At 50.0% G+C, this 15,865-nt stretch overlaps 2 non-coding genes across 2 annotated transcripts; one reads left to right on the top strand and one right to left on the bottom strand.

Moving 5' to 3' along the window:
- Nucleotides 1–6,565: 6,565 nt before the first annotated feature.
- Nucleotides 6,566–6,638, top strand: TRNAV-AAC. The gene has a single exon. It is a non-coding gene; the product is annotated as a tRNA-Val (tRNA).
- A 2,928-nt stretch (nucleotides 6,639–9,566) lies between these two features.
- Nucleotides 9,567–9,640, bottom strand: TRNAT-AGU. The gene has a single exon. It is a non-coding gene; the product is annotated as a tRNA-Thr (tRNA).
- Nucleotides 9,641–15,865: the final 6,225 nt, after the last annotated feature.

The raw sequence follows: 15,865 nt of genomic DNA, 5'->3' as shown, positions 1-15,865 counted from the left end.
TCCCAATTCTTTTCTAGAAAGGCCTCCAGGACACCTGCCCCCCCCGCAGCAGAAGTGGCAAGGAAAACACTCCCCAGTGCTGCTCTTAGTCCCAGGTGGATTGTTAAGTGGTGCTGGGAGTTGGTTTGTTTGGTGTTGAGAAAGCTGCCAGGCAGGTCTCTGGGCAGCAGATCTCCCTGCTTCTTCCAACACACAGCAGGCTCCTTTCCTGCCCCAGTCACTGCTGTAGGAGGGTCCTATATACACTGAGCCTAAAACTTTTTCCAAGCCTTCTTAGTGCAGTTGGCAGCGTGTCAGTCTTGTAATCTGAAGATCCTGAGTTCAAACCTCAGAAAAAGCAACTGCTTTTACTCCCGGCTTCAGATTTTCTAAAGGAAATCAGAGAAAAGAGACTATAGCAGAGTGGTTTCTAGACACCCTCCCATCCATCCAACACACAGAGACTTTTCCAAGGCATTAACTTTTCCTTCTCCTTTATGACTCTTTAATGCAGCTGGAAATACTGGTTCCTGGAAGCCCCTTTCCAGAGAGCACACGATCGTAGTGCAGAGAGAAAGCTGGGAGCTGCCAGCTTGTTGTGGGCAAGTAGTTAAAGGGATGCACAAAAAATCCACTCAGGCCATTGCCCCCCATCCTCACCCCCAAGCAGCTTTGAATCCTGATGACTGTGATGCTGAGATTCCACTGCCTCAGCATCCTTGACCCCCCTGGAGGCCGGTGTAGAGTCCTTAGATCCCTGCTCATAGTTCAGACCAATGGCAGTGCCCCACCAGGCCCACACTCGGAGCCCACAGTGACTACATAGGGGCCCACAAATATGTTTTGTGCCAGTGCCCACAGAAGGTTAATCCGGCCCTGACTGCCTGAGCACCATTTCAGCCCCATATTTTTGGGTGGACCTCCCACAGCGGGAGCTGCAGAGCCCTGCCCTGCAAAAAAAAACAAAACACACACACACACACACACACACACACACACACACACACCGGTGTTCGGAGGGGAACAGGAGGAAGGACAAAAGAAGCAAGAGAAGAAGCGAAAGGAGGGATGGATGGAGGAAAAGGTGAAACGAAAAGGACAAACCCTAATGTCCCCAGTGATTCTAAGGGACAAAATCCCAGGTGCGCAATAAAATTCTGCCTCCTTAAGCTTGTGTTTTCCATGCCTAGAATTCAACTGTCACCAGATGGATCAGACTGAACAGGTTTCAGACCTCGAGGAGGCTCTTACCTTCTAAACAGGGACGGCTGTTTTCCAGTAAAATCACTAAGAGGGAAGGAGAAAACTCGAAAGAGGTTCCTCCTGGCGCTCACATCCGTGAACCCGAATACTCTCTCAGTCCTCAAAGAGAGACCTGGAGAAGGAGACTTGCTGGAGCAAAGCCACAGGGGTCTCTGAGGTTTCCCTGGCCCCTCGCCCCTGTCCTGCTGGGCTGATGTCAGCATCTCTCTGTGAGGTCACCACCTCCCCACCACCTTGGACCAATAGTCTGAGGTCCTGCAAAAGGCCTTTGTGATGTCACTGCCACACCCCTCCCTTGCTGTGCCAATGTCCTGCCCCTGGCCAGGCACTTTGGAGGTTTGAGCTACTCCCTGTGGATCACCCCACTCAAGGAGCGTTCGTTCTTGGCAGCAAGCCGGCTAGACAGGGAAACATCAGACGCTGCTCCCAATGCTACACTCAGTTTTTCAGAAATTAGTCGACTTTATGGCCAGAAGAGACCATTAGAGCATCTAATCTGACCCCCTGCGTATCACAGGCCTCCTGTATGACACAAGAGCTACTTTGGGGGCAAACATTCCAGAAAGGCATCTAGTCTTCATGAAATGACATCAAGAGATGGAGAATCCACCACTTTCCTTCGTAGCTTGTTCTTGTGGTGAATCATCCTCTCTGTTGAATTTTTGTGCCTTAGTTGTAATATGAATTTGTCTCTTTTCACCTTCCAGCCATTGGGTCTTCTTATGCCTTTCTCTGCTAGATTAAAGAGCCCTTAAATACCCAATCTTTTCTCTCCATTAAGGCACTTCAATGAAGTCACCTTTCAATCTTCTTTTGATCAGCTAATCAGGTTGAGCTCTTTCAATAGCTCACTAGAAGGCATTTTTCTCCAGTCCTCAGAACATTAGGTGGCTGTTTGCTGCCCGAGCCCCTATTTCACAACATCTTTTTCAAATGAGGACACCAAAACTGGAGGCAGTATTCAAGTATCAGTCTCACTGATGCCGTGTCACCTCCTGTGATGTTATTGACATAATCTGTAACTGTATAGATCACCGTTGCGACCGCTGTTCTATATTTGCAGTCAATATTACAGAGAAGTGGTCGTGTAAGGGGTCTATGGAGAGGTTCTGATTGGCTGATTATAATGATGCTCTCTCTAGATGTGTATCGTTTTTTTGTAGTTGACATTATGAATGTTGGCTCTATGCTGCCTGTATTTCAAACTTGTGCTCTGCTTCAGGGAATGATACCTTTATTTAATTGATGAAAACATAAACTAGACACTTAGAGGATTGGAACTGATTTCAGCTGATGGACAGGTTTGCTAGGTTTTTATGCATTTGGACAGTGAAATGTTGAGTGTTCACATTCATTTCAAACATCCTCGTATGGTGGAGCTCCTGAACATAATGGAGAATAGAAATGAAAATGTTTTTTTTTTTCAAGAGGGCACCTGGGTTTGAACCAAGGACCACTTGATTTGCAATCAAACACTTTACCCCTGAGCTGTACCCCCATTACAACAGGAATACGGAATCGTGATCTCCAGGACTTTGAAGGACAGACCCTGCTTCATCGAGCTCCTTTGCCATTCCCAGACCACAGGTGGTTTTAAAAATGGGGTTTGATTAAACTTCTTAAATGTGGTAAACACCACAGCTTGCACACCCACTGATATAGCTTCTCGCCATGACAGAGCTGCCACCTCCTGGGGAAGTGGATTGACTACACCAACGGGAAAACTCTCCCCCCTCAGCATGGAGCAGTGGTTCTCAAGCTGTGGGTCAGGACCGCAAAGTGGGTCGTGACCCTGTTTTAATGGGGTCACCAGGGCTGGCATTAGACTTGTTGGGTCCTGGGGCTGGAGCCAAAAGTCTGAGCCCCCCCAACCCAGAGCTGAATCCCTCAGGCTTTGGTTTTGCCCTCCCCCCACTGGGGCCCAGTCTTTGGCACTCCCCCCCCTCGAGTGGAGGGGCTTGGTCCCTCTTTCCAGGGCTACGTATTAAGTTATTTTGGCAGAAGGAGGTTGCAGTGAAAGGACGTTTGAGAAACCCTGGCACAGAGCATCTCCATTACTGAGCTGCAGCAGCATAGACTCACTGTTTGAAACATTGACCTGGCCTTAGCCTCTGAATATGTCTAGGCTTGGCTCCCTATGGCACTGTTGTGATCAGACCCTGGAAGTACAGCCATGGAGACACCACACACCAGCCTTGCCTAGCTGGCAAGGATCAAACCTTCACAGAAAGACACCCATGGTTTTCTAGCCCAGCTACCTAAGGCCTCAGCCACAACCACTTAACACAGGGGCCTTTCTACACTCTGGTTCTGTTCTCACTGAAGGGTCATTTCCAATTGTTCACTCAGACCAGCTTCCCCAGCACACTCACTGCTGTGCAGCTCTGTACGTGTGGCCATGGCTGAACAGCAAGAATTCCTGCCCATTTCCCTACTGGCTGGAGCATGATGAGGGTGTGTTTGTGGTTAATGATGTTGCTGTAGATTGTTCATTCCCTGCCCTGGAAATTCAGACAGTCCCTTTTCCCGTTGTATTGCCAGCACCTCTGGGAGTCCAATAACAGAGGCAGGTTTTCTCTGGGCACTGAGATTTTTGAGAGCATTGGTGGCTCCTTTCTTTCCTCACCCTTGAGAAACCCAGCTGTTTATTCCATCCTTGATGACTCATGGAATAACAACAGCAGCATGAAGAGGAGAGTGAATATCTCACTGCCAGGGGGAAGGTGGACGCATTCCCTCTGTCTGACCATTGCCATTGCGGGAGAGAAGGTTTCAGTGGAATCGAATGCCCTGGCTCAGACAATAGACACAGGGAGCTTTTGCTGTTCATGGATCTGTGCAAAGGAAATTGTGTGTCTGTGTGAAAATGAGGAGGGATATGAAATGCCCACGTGGTGGTGCCTAAGGCAAAAGGGAACCCTAGAGGATTAGAATAGGATAAGTTCTCAAGCAACATGTTTCTTACTTTGCCCATCTGTTAGTTTTGATGATTATCGATGGAAAGATTTTGCCATTGGGTTGTGTTTTTACACAGAAATTGACATTTACCAACAAATACGTAATTCTTCCAAGTCTGCTGGTGGTGAGTTTAGAGGGACACACTCACTCCTCGCACCCCCCATGCCAGGCCTGTGCTCTCCAGAATGTCAACTTCCCACAGAGCTGGGATCCTTCCCTAATCTCCCCCCAGGACCACTGCCCCACCCCCACTTCTGGGGTCCCCTTCCAACACTGTCCAACTCCCCTGCTGGCAGGATCCCTTCCCATTCCTTTCATTTCCTGCCTCCCCTCTGAGCAAAAGCTCTGCATTGTTCCCACACTGGGAATTGAACCCAGGCCGCCTGGGTGAAAAACCAGGAATCCAAATCATGAGATCATATGGGACTTGTATAATCAATAGCATATTTACACATTCACACCTAATAATTCAAAGTAGCCATTCAAAAAACCTTCAAAAACAGACTTCAAAGAGAAATTGCAGAGTTACAATTGATTTGCAAATTTAACACCATTAATTTGAGCTTGAATAAGGACTGGGAGTAGCTGGCTCACGACAAAAGCAATTTTCCCTCTCTTGGTATTGACACCTCCCCATCAATTATGGGGAGAGGACCACATTCACCCTGACTGAATTAGCCTTCAACACTGGTTCTCCCCTTGTACAGTAACTCCCGTCACTTCATGTTCCAATCTATATTTATGCCTCTATCTGCAATTTTCACTCCATGCATCTGAAGAAGTGGGCTTTTTACCCACGAAGGCTTATGCCCAAATAAATCTGTTAGTCCTTAAGGTACCACCGGACTCCTCATTGCTTTTAATTCTAAGCTGATCTTAACCCTTTCAGTACCCTTACAAACTCAGATGCTTCTCACCACAGGCTGGCTGGTGGCTTTTCAGCCAGGCTCTCCCCTTTCATCAGCGCTTCAGTTGCTTGGTGTGGGGGTGTCTGTAGATGCAGGTGGCAGAGAGAGATAAAGCCTGGCAAATGTCTCTCCTTTTATCATGTCCTTTCTTCCCTCATGGCTTTGCCCCCCCCCCCTTCAGAGTCAGGTGAGCATCACTGCGTCTCTCCAAGCAAGTCTGAGCAATTCCCCTGGGGTGTCCTCATGCAGGTGAGTCATTGCATTGTAGCTCCCTTGCTGGGCAATGGCTGTCGATGGGTTGTTTGACACCCTGTCCGGGTGTTGGTTATTTTCCTTGCTGTTGCCACTAGGGAGCTAATATTTGGCTGACTCCCCCACCTTGCAGCACAGTGACAACCACACTGCACAATTCTCATGACTTCATATGCATGAGTGGTCTACATCTATGGGTAGAGAAGTGACTTTCAGCTGATCATATCCTTTCCCTGATACCTTACACATCATGCTCTATATGTAAGATCACGATGATTATGGGGGTTACAGCCGCTCCCCGAAAGGTAGAGAATGTCACACTGAGATTCTATGTTCATTTGTTCTGTAACAGCATTACAGAGATCCAATGACTGACCAATGGCATTTCCAAGTGCTAAAATAGCAAGCGATGTCGGTCTCTCATTGGCCATCAGCGACTGAAGATGTGGTTTAACGAGCCGGAGCTTCAAGGTGAGGGTGGCGCTGTCCACTGCCTTCCGTTGCGCTGCTGGTCCCCAAGTCCCTGGTGGCCAATATGTGACGCTGGGAAAAGAGAGTGGGGTGGCAAGTGGTGGCAGGACTTTTGCCACCAGGGTCTAGCAGCCCAACTTCCTCCTGATACTGCTGGCCCCTCGTCGCCTTCAGGTAACCCAGGAACTAAGGCAGGAATAGGGCGAGGAAGCGAGTAAAGCCGAGCAATGAAGGCAAAAGTGAATCTTGTCTTCATGGGCCGCTCGCAATGACGTCCTTTTTTTGTGCCACAGCTGACAAAAACATCGCAGACAGAAAAGTAATAGGCCAAAAAGAAACCGAGCAGCTGCTGAAGTAGTTCAGTTGGGAGCATGCTAGACTAACAGGCTCTTCTGTCCCCCTTTGTGCATGGGTGGGATGTTTTCTGAAAATGCAGCAGTTCCTTTAACTGCCACGAGTCCCTCATTTCAGGCTATGCAGCAGGAAAAGACAGCATGGGCTTCTGCACCAAGTTGGCCCACTTGACCTTTCATTCTTCTCTTGCTCTTTGTCAGCAAGGGGAAGAAAAAGAAGCTCTCCCTCAAGCTGGAGTCACAAGGGCGACGTAAGGATGACTTCCTGAGTGCCCGCTCCAGTCCTCTGCTCTGCCAGCTGACCCATTGAAAGGCTGCCACCACTTTCTCCAGGTTTGTCCATCGGTCTGTGCCAGGGTGAGCAAGAGCCAAGAAAATGGAGTTTCTGTAGTGTAGTGGTTATCACGTTTGCCTAACACGCAAAAGGTCCCTGGTTCAAAACCAGGCAGAAACATGCTGGCTTCCTTTTCCCAGATCCCCTTGCTGTTCAGGAAGGCCTCCTCCTTCTCCTATTGGCCTGTCCCTGGGATAACTCCAACCCCCGCATGACAGAGGGTGCTGACAGCAGTGGAGAAAGCACCTTGGCGTCAGGCTGGAGAACCTAGAGGAGTGCAGCGTGTCACCTTTTGGAGGCTTGTGGCTTGGCCTCCTCTGCTGTTGGAGGTTGGCCGGTGGAGGCCGGCTCTTCCTGCTGGCCTCCTCTGTGTGACTTGCCAAAGGAGGAAGTGAGGCAGGAATGGGGCAAAAGAGGAAAGTCGAGCTGAGAAAGGCAGGGCAGAAGCTAAGCACATCATTGCGGCTAAGTGGGGTTAGTAGAGCGTCACCATTCGTTCTGCAAAGCCGGGGGAGGTGCGGTTGGCTGCTGGGAGGCAGAATCCTGTGCCTGCCTCTTGGCTTCCCTGGGATGGCGCCTTGCAGCCCAGGAGAAGCAGGGTTCTGGGGGGACGGAAAAGCAGCAATGGCGAGGCTGAGTGGGCTCCTTTCTGGCCGACATGGTGGGCTGTGGTGAGTTTGGGAGTTGCCTGTAAGCCGTAAGTGGACTTGGTGCAGTGAAAACCGCTGCTCCATTCTGGCTGACCTGGGGGCGCCATTGATGACACGGGAGTGGGGGCAGGGCGCTGGCTGTGAGCAAATGGGATCCAGGAAGCCCCAGCCTGCCCCTCCAGGGGCCGAGTCTTCTTCTTCTCTCCTGCCATGGGGAGCCCGGTCTAGAGCCTGCCCAGCATGTGCTGCAGGTCGAGCATTAAGCCTTCGTGTGCGGCCTGTGCTGGAGCTGACCCTGGACCCCTGTGGGGCACTGTTGGGGGAAATCCCGACTGCAAATAATTCTGGCCACAAGATCAACCCATTGGGTCGAATGGGGCAAGCTGGAGGCCTGGTGCCTTAGTCTGTGGGGCCAGTAGGTCAAGCCATTTTCCTGCATGTGGGGGAGGCAGCCTCTGTGGTTTGCCCTTCCTGCTCCCTGCGCTGCTGCACCCTAAAATCCCTGTCGGCCGGCAAGATGGGCTGGGAGCCTGGAGAGAGGAGGCAAAGGGGTGGCCCGAGCCCCCTCAGCCCCTGCCCCTGCCCCTGCCCCAGGCAGCCCACAGAGACCTGATGCCTCCCCAAGTGACACACGGAGATGTGCCAGCAGCGCTAAGGCGGCTCCCTGCCCACTCTGCCCCCTCCCTCCCTGCCACACTGCTCCTGGAAGTGGCCGGCATATCCCTGCAGCCCTGAGTGCAAATGCCACAGCTGACCTGCCCCCGTATCCCACTGCCTAGGAGCCACTGCCGGAGGGGAGTGTGTGCCAGTCACTTTGGGAGCTGTGCTGCCTGAGGTAAGCACCTCCACCCCCTGACCACCTCCTGCACCCCTACCCCTGCCCCAGCACAGAGGCTCTCTGTGTCTTGAACAAGCACTTTCAAGGATTGGCCAAGAACTTCTGCTCTGTTTCTGTGAAAGAGACACAAAAAAGGGAGCCCAACGGAGAAGTTTAGTTCACAAGCACAAACTGGCAGGGCCAAGCCTGGATCTCTCAGTTACTCAGAAGGCTCTTCAGCCAGCTCTTCCCAAAGGCCAGTCTCTAGAGGCTTTTGTGATATGATGTACTTCAAAATAGCTCCCTGTAGCTCACATAGTCATCATTCATATATGGCTGTGATATGTCCTACAAACCATTCCATGTAAGTTATCATTTGAAAAGTCATGATCTGCTGAAATCGGTTATTCTGTCCAAATATGTATAGCATGAGGGTGTGTGAAGTTATGCATTTTGCTGTATGGTTGTTACTGAAATAGGCTATAATTTTGCTAGTGACCCCTGCCGAGGAGGGTGTTCAACAGCCATGAATCAGCAGAGGAATTGTAATTAAGGGATTTCCAATTCAGTGACAGATGCCCAAACACAACACTGTGGGGACCGCTCAAGTCTATGAATCAGTTGCACAAGACCACACCAGGAGGATTCCCCAAACTAGTGACTCATCAGAGCCCACCCAGACACTTCTGGGCAAGTGTCTTCTAGACACTTGAACTAAGGATATAAAATAGGAGACTGTGGCATCATGTTTTTGCCTTTCTCCTCCCCCACCTATGCTGGAAGCAGCAGGAATCCTGAGAAAATGAAGGTCATCTGAGGACAGTAATCCAGGTTTTAGGGGGAATTCTATGTATTAAGGAGGGTAACATCCAGTAGGATGAGAAAATTGCTTGACCTAACTACTGCCTAGTGTAATAAGGTGTAAAGTTTAGATTTTGCTGTGGTCATACAGTGCTTAGTGCTCTGCTTTCTGGCCTCAAGAGCCATGGATACAAGTGGAGTTACGATGACCTTTTCCTTGTCTCCACATTTCTTATGTGCCTCCTTCTGACACTTGTCAGAAAAAACAACTGGTTTCTTTTGCAAGCATTTGCATTGCAAGGCAGAGGCAGTCTTCTCTGTTTCCGCAAAAGATTCACCAAAAGGTGGGAAGAGCAGACACATTTGTTAAGGCACTACTGGGAGCTGCATCCCTAACTCCACTTTACCTGGCAGGTGAGTCACCCAGCTTAGCCACGGTGCGACTCTCTGGGACTTTTCTCCCAACTGCTCCATTTTTCATCAATGACAATCAAAAGGAAGGTGACATGACATCTGTGTGTGAACATCTCCAGGGAATCACAAGGATGTGTGGCGCAGACTCTCGTGTTGCAGCAATTGCAGTTGAAGCAACCGCCATGCCAATGCCAGTCATAGTAGCGTTTTCATCAACTCCAGGTTTGTGATTTGATTGTTTCCAATGCTTCTCTCCAAAGAAGCCTTTTCCTTAGCAAGCAATGACTTGGATACCAAGGGAGGCCTCTTCTGTTTCCTAGGAAGACACAGGAAAATGTGAGCAGAGGAGACAAAAGCCATACACCAAGGCACCACTGGGAGTTGAACCCAGGATCTCCTGTTTACTAGACAGGTGCTTTAGCCAGCTAAGCCATGGTGCCTGCCTCAAGAAAATATTTGCAACTGTTTCATTTGCTGGTTCAAGTCAACACCTGCAAATTCTTAAGTACAGACGTTCCCCATTTCCCTCAAGACTTGCAGTCCTTGAGGTGTCTGGCTCTCTGTGCACAGAAAGCCACAGCTGAGTAGACAGAGGGCTTCTAACATGTGCCTCTCCCACCAGTCACTGTGATCATATAATGGTTAGTGATCTGTTTTTCAGTCGCAGCAACCTCGGCTCAGTTCTGAGTCATGGTAACCTTTCCTTCAGCTCCAGAATTCTCATTTGCCACTTTCCATGTGTGGTGGGCTGTCTGCCCCAAACAAGCAGGAGAAAGATTAAGGCAGCCTTGAAGAGGCTGTGCAGAACCCAGCCTATCAAGAAAGGGCTTATTGGGAGAGCCAATCAGGAGAAGGCTTGCTGGAGCAGCCCATATATAAAGAGCTGCTCAGCACAGCAAGAGTTAGTCACTCCTTGGAGTTTGAGGAGGGAGGATTGGCTGCCATGAAGGAAGGAAGGAAGGAGCAGGGAGGGCACCATGATCAGAGTAGTGCTGGGGTAACGGGTGCATGAGTGACCTCCTGGCTGACTACTGCCAGACTAAGGCCCTGATACAAAGGTGGAGGAAGGTTCTAGGTCTGTTGGGAAATGGTCCAGGGAAACAGATGGCAGGGTTGGAGGTTCACACCTTTTGCCTCAGTAGCCACTGACACAGGTGGCTACACCCTGGACTGCAGCCGGCCACTGAGGCAAGTGTCTGGGTAGAGGACATCCCCCACCCACCCAGCAGCTTGGAGAGAACTGAGTGGGGCACAGCCAGAGGGCTGTGTCCATAAGAGGACACTGAAGTCCTGAGAGCAACATGGGTCCTAATGATAGAACAGATGGTGGCCAGACGCTACTAGATGAAGGCGCACCGGTGAACCAGAGCTAATTGCTAGGATGGTCAGCAGGAGGTGCTGCAGTGAGGCATGCCCCATGGCACCAAGACTCAGCCGCAAGGAAGGCTCTCTCTGTCTTGAACAAGCACTTAGAAGGATTCTGCTGACAGGTTTTTTTCTGAAAAGAGATACAAAAAAAGGAGCCAACAGACACACTAGCTTTGGCAAGGAAGAACTGGCAGGCCAAGCCAGGCTCTCCTGGTTAGTAGGAAGGTTCTTCAGCCAGCTCGTCTCAAAGATCACTATCCAGAGACCTTTAAACAGCCACTGCAGATGTTCACTAACAAAGAGATGCCAAAATGGAGTTCTCCACTGCCTGCAGCCATCACGCTACCAGGAGTTCTGTGCACAGAGAGGCCCCTGCTGGTGGGAAAAGGCTTTGGTAGAGACTCTTCTGACACCACCCGTTCTCATATAGTGTTTAGCGCTCTGTGTTGTGGCTTCAGCATCCACAGATGCCAGTTCAATTGAGGGACATTTTTCCTGTCTCCACATTTGTCTAATGGCTCCTTTTAACACTTGTCACCAAAAAGACCTGTCTCTTTTGCAAGCGATGTACAGCTAGGCAAAGGCAGTCTTCTCCATTTCCTCAAAAATTACCAAGCTGTGGGGAGAGGAGACGCATTCAGCCAAGCTGGATGCTGAATCTCCTCTTTCTTCAGCAGGTGTCTGTGAAGGACATAAATCTACACCGTGTAGAGGTCAAGAATAGGACTTTATTACACACAGTGCTGGTGGAGTGGGCTTATTAGGCTCAGAGACACTGTTAATTAATTAATTACAATAGAATATATAGATTTTCCACGGGCGGGGGAAAGTGACAGGCTAGGCAGTTCCACACCCCGGGACGGGTTTTGCAAGACAGGATAAGCACATTAGCCAATGATTAACAGATTAGATAATGTCTCCACCCATGGTCTCAAGTTAGCAAGTTAACATTTCATTAATACTCTGATAAAATGTTATTAGTATAAAATATATATGTTGAATTCTGATTTGGGATCCATAGGAATGGAGCAACTCCTTTGATTGTCCAACAGGTACATTCCTAGGGGTTAAAGCAAAGAAAGAGTGACAGTATATGGCAATAAAGATTGTTTTCTGTGTGTCTTAAGGCAGGCATTGGTCCCTTGGAAGGGAGGTGGAAGGATGCCATATCTTATACTGACGTGCCAATTTTCATAAACTCAAGGTTGGATCTGTGGGAAGAATGTCTCCCTAGAGAAGAAACAAACACAATAGGGATTCTTTGTTCAGTCTGCAATTCTGAATAAGACACAATCATTTAGTTCTAAGCTCCAACACCTGGCAATTTGCTGACCAGGCCTATCTTAGCAAGCAAGGCTTTCTGTTTAACCCAGCTTTCTCTTAGCTGGTCACTATTTGCTAGGCCTCTAGTCCTTGACCATACTCTGGACTTTGGGTCTGGAAAAGAGCTGGCACAATCCATAGACCAGGTTGTTATATAAAATGCACGTGGATTTGAACCCTTCACATACAGTAATGGCAAAGTTCTTGGTTCAGGCTTGTAACAGTGATGGAATAAACTGCAGGTTCAAATCAAGTCTCTGGAGTCTATTCAAAGCTGGGATGGGTCATTCAGTCATTTGTACAGAGCTTCAGTTTGTAGCAAAGTCCCTCCAGAGGTATGAAGCAGGATTGAAGACAAGATGGAGACGAGGCATCAGCCTTTTATAGTCTCTTGCCATGTGGTCTTTGCTTTCTTTGTCCCAAGGACACTCTATCCAGCACGTGGCACAGAAAAACCTGAGAGTTCTCTCCATAGGCAGGTCCCTGCAGACCTTGCTGAGTCACAAGGCGTATCTGCCTTCTCTCAATGGGTTGATTGTATAGCTGATGGTCCTTAATGGGCCATTAAGCAGGCTAGGCAGAACTGACACCAACTTATCTGGGGTGTTCTCCAGAAGCAGAGCACAAGTTTGAAATACAGGCAGCATAGAGCCAATATTCATAACGTCAACTACAAAAATGATACACATCTAGAGATAGCATCATTATAATCAACCAATCAGAACCTCTCCATAGACCCCTTACATGACAACCTTTCTACAATATTGGCTGCAAATATAGAACAGTGGTCACAACGGTGATCTATACAGTTACAGATTATGTCAATAACGTCACAGGAGGTGACACGGCATCAGTGAGACTGATACTGGAATACTGCCTCCAATTTTGGTGTCTTCATTTGAAAAAGATGTTGTGAAATTGGAGCTGGGGCAGCAAAGAGCCACCAAAGGTTCTGAGGGCTGGAGAAAAATGCCTTCTAGTGAGCTATTGAAAGAGCTCAACCTGTTTAGCTTATCAAAAGAAGATTGAAAAGCAACTTCACTGAAGTGTTGAAGTGCCTTAATGGAGAGAAAAGATTGGGTGTTAAAGGGTCCTTTAATCTAGCAGAGAAAGGCCTAACAAAACCCAATTGCTGGAAGATGAAAAGAGACAAATTCGTATTACAACTAAGGCACAAATATTCAACAGCGAGGATGATTCATCACAGGAACAAGCTACCAAGGAAAGTGGTGGATTCTCCATCTCCTGATGTCATTTCATGAAGACTAGATGCCTTTCTGGAATGTGTTTGCCCCCAAAGTAGCTCTTGTGTCCTACAGGAGGCCTGTGATATGCAGGGGGTCAGATTAGATGCTCTAATGGTCTCTTCTGGCCATAAATGCGACTCATTTCTAAAAAACTGAGTGTAGCATTGGGAGCAGCGTCTGATGTTTTCCTGTCTAGCCGGCTTGCTGCCTAGAACGAACGCTCCTTGAGTGGGGTGATCCACGGGGAGTAGCTCAAACCTCCAAAGTGCCTGGCCAGGGGCAGGACATTGGCACAGCAAGGGAGGGGTGTGGTAATGACATCACAAAGGCCTTTTGCAGGACCTCAGACTATTGGTCCAAGGTGGTGGGGAGGTGGTGACCTCACAGAGAGATGCTGACATCAGCCAGGCAGGACAGGGGCGAGGGGCCAGGGAAACCTCAGAGACCCCTGTGGCTTTGCTTCAGCAAGTCTCCTTCTCCAGGTCTCTCTTTGAGGACAGAGAGAGTATTCGGGTTCACGGACGTGAGCGCCAGGAGGAACCTCTTTCGAGTTTTCTCCTTCCCTTTCAGTGATTTTACTAGAAAACAGCCGTCCCTGTTTAGAAGGTAAGATCCTCCTGGAGGTTTGAAAGCTGTTCAGTCTGATCCATCTGTTGCAGGGGAGTGCTCTGCAGCTCCCACTGTGGGAGGTCCACCCAAAAATGTGGGGCTAAAATAGTGCTCGGGCAGTGATCCCCACCAGTGACCTGGGCCATCCTTTGGGCTCTCTGGTGAGAACCCTCAGCCTCCCGTCCTCAGTCTCTACCCTGATTGGCTGAGCAGGGGGTTATTGACAGGGAGGTGACTCAGATCCTTGTTGGTCTCTTTTAAGACCAAGGAAATAAGTCAGAACCAGTTCTGTGTTTCATGAATTTTGCTGCTTCTCTGCATTAATGGTCTCTGAGCAGTTCATGATTCTCTCTAACATTGCAGTTCTCCTCACATAGTTGCTGAATAATTCCTGTGCACTGTTGTTGGTCTGGAGCTCATTGCAGAACACTTTATTCAGGTCATTCAATGTCTGAAATTCAAGACCTGATGGTTAGTTTGTAAAAGCAGCAAAGAATCCTGTGGCACCTTATAGACTAGCAGATGTTTTGGAGCATGAGCTTTCGTGGGTGAATCCCCACTTCGTCGGATGCATGTAGTGGAAATTTCCAGGAGCAGGTATATTGAAAATCAGGGCTCTTGGGTCCTATTCCCAACTCTGCCCCTGACTGGCTGTGTGACCTAAGACAAGTCAATTCTCCTTTCTCAGCCTTAGCTTCTCCCTCTTTCGAGTAGGGATAATAATGATCTGCTCCTGCCTACCTCACGGTGGGTGGAGGCAGGACCAGCTCTAGGTTTTTTGCCGCCCCAAGGAAAAAAAATTTGTCTGCCCCCACCCCAGACCTGGGCTCCCCCCCATAACCCTTGCTGCCCGAGCCCTGAGCTCTGTCCCCCCCACCCACACCCCCTGCCGCCCCAGCTCTGGCCTTCCCCCACCCGCACCCCCCTGCCGCCCCAGCCCTGGGCTCTCCTCCACACACACACCCCTGCCACCCCAGCTCTGGGCTCCCCTTTCCCCACCAGTGCTCCCCCACCCACACACCCTCTGCTGCCCCAGCCCTGGGCTCCACCTGCACCCTCCTTCCGCCCCAGCCCTGAGCCACTGGAACTTGCTCCCAGGGCGGGTCATTCAGCAGGAATTCTGGATGTGCACAGAACACAGACAGGATTGGTTCCCGCATGGTTACAGAGCTGCAGTAAAGTGAAACAATTTTCAGCTTGTGTGATTGGAGGAGATCTGGATCCATATTATAAGACTGTCCTCCATAAATGAGGAAAAGTTGAGGTGCCTTTATTATTCTTTGTTTCTATGGGGAATTTGCCAATGCAATATCACTGTCTTCCTTTTAAACAAACAAAACTAGAAAAAAAATGGCAATCACTGTTGAAAATAGCAATTCCAGTCCTAAAAAACCACTGGGGAGCATTTCTTGCTCAATTTTATCTAGTAGGATGCCCCTGGAACAATGGGATCGAGAAACCTGCATCACTGACAGTGCAGCCATGGAGACACCACACAGCAGCCTTCCCTAGCAGGGGCAGGGGGGCGAGAAGGGACGTCATCCGAGCTCCCTGCATCCAGGTCACTTTCTTCAGCCGGGCTGCATCAGGGGAGGGCAGAGAGCAGCAGCTTCTGATGCTCCCCTCACAGCCCAGCCCAGTTGGGGAAAGTGACCAGGACGCATGGAGCACATAGTGTTGCTCCTCGCTCCCCCCAGCCTCTGTGGGGCCACGGAGGAGCACTGGGGCAGGGGAGAGCAGTGAGCACCTTTGCATGGCCACACGGTGCCCTTTGACCCCCTGGAGCCCTGGGCGGCTGCCGGGGGCCCCACCCCTAAGGCCGGCCGGGCTCCCCAGCATGAACAGCAGAGACACAGGGAGACTGGCCACCCACTGAGCAGAGGTAGCCTGGGCGGCTCGTAATGGAGATTCGGGGGGGCTCAGCCTCCCCAAACCTTGCGTTGCCAAGGGGACAGTGGGGCCCATGACTAGACCCCCTGGCCAAATTGGGACCCCCTGGGAAAGTCTCCCCCATGTCAGCCCCAGGGCTGGAGGAGCTCCCACTCCCTGCTACGGCCCGGGGGCTGCAGCAGGGGCACAGAGCTTCTCTGGTCTCGGGGCCACAGCGGGGCCGGGGTA

Source organism: Mauremys mutica, unplaced genomic scaffold (genome assembly GCF_020497125.1).
Source record: "Mauremys mutica isolate MM-2020 ecotype Southern unplaced genomic scaffold, ASM2049712v1 000789F_np12_obj, whole genome shotgun sequence".
NCBI lineage: Eukaryota > Metazoa > Chordata > Testudines > Geoemydidae > Mauremys > Mauremys mutica.
Note: the sequence above shows the minus strand (reverse complement) of the source record. Positions and strands in the feature narration are given on the sequence as shown.